The sequence below is a fragment of the Penaeus monodon genome, chromosome 33, assembly GCF_015228065.2.
Source record: "Penaeus monodon isolate SGIC_2016 chromosome 33, NSTDA_Pmon_1, whole genome shotgun sequence".
Lineage (NCBI taxonomy): Eukaryota > Metazoa > Arthropoda > Malacostraca > Decapoda > Penaeidae > Penaeus > Penaeus monodon.
In genome coordinates, this window is record NC_051418.1 from 12,419,249 (window position 1) to 12,420,287 (window position 1,039).

The following is a 1,039-nucleotide window of genomic DNA, read 5'->3' on the forward strand; positions in this document are numbered from 1 at the left end:
GTAAGGATTTTTTTTCTTTTTATATTTTTTAAAATTTTTGTTCTAAGTGTCCTGAAATAAATAGTGAAGTCTCAAGAGATATATTTGTAGAAAACAAAAATCAGAACAAAAATAACATTCACCTGATTCCACACGCTGACTCACAAGGAACGAGTCCTCCTTGACATATGCATGGAAAGGGCAAGAACAGCACAGTCAGGCAAGAAGGCGGAGCATGTGTTCCTATGCACAGAGGCCCAAAACAAATTAATCATCTAATAAACTCTAACAACATCAACTTCTTGAAAACGGCAGTCGTTCTTTGAAGGAAAATAAAAAGTAAATATTAAAAAATACCAATTTGTATTGACAGCTCCATGCTGACCTGAAAGAGTTTTCCAAAACAAAAACAAAAAAATGTATTTAGGGGATGAAAAGAACAGATCCTGACTTGCTTCTGCCTTGCTCACTGGGTAAGAATGTTCACTTTCTTTGATGTGATGTGATTTGTTAACATGACATTTATTACTATTTGGAGAATTTGTCACCTCTCAAGTCAAGAGACAAAAGTTCCTGAATAGAAGCAGGTCAGCTTGGGTCTCTGGCCTTGATGAGAATATCTATGAACAAACATCAAATTGTGTGCCACTACATAAAATTTACAACTGCAATAACCCACATCACCTCTATTAATAGGGGCCTCTTTAAATGTTCTCAAAAAGAGAAAAGAAATGTCTACATAAAATGTTCTTAGTACTAATTTAGAAAGAAGAAATAAAGGTAAAAGTAAAACTTAGGCAGTGCTCATTTTCAAATTCTACTCCTCTGCTGACACAGGTCAAGGACCATCTTTAATTGCTCTAAGGCACACAATTCACACTATTATCTGCTATGCTGAACAATGATATCCTGGTTTCTCATCTTAAGTCTTGCCTAATCTGTATGGTGACATTCAGACAATACTATTTATTTGTTTCTTCATACACTGTGTACCCTTGAAAATTTCATCCTTTTATTTTTACCACTGTAAAATTTGATGCAGAAAATTGTATGTTTTAGC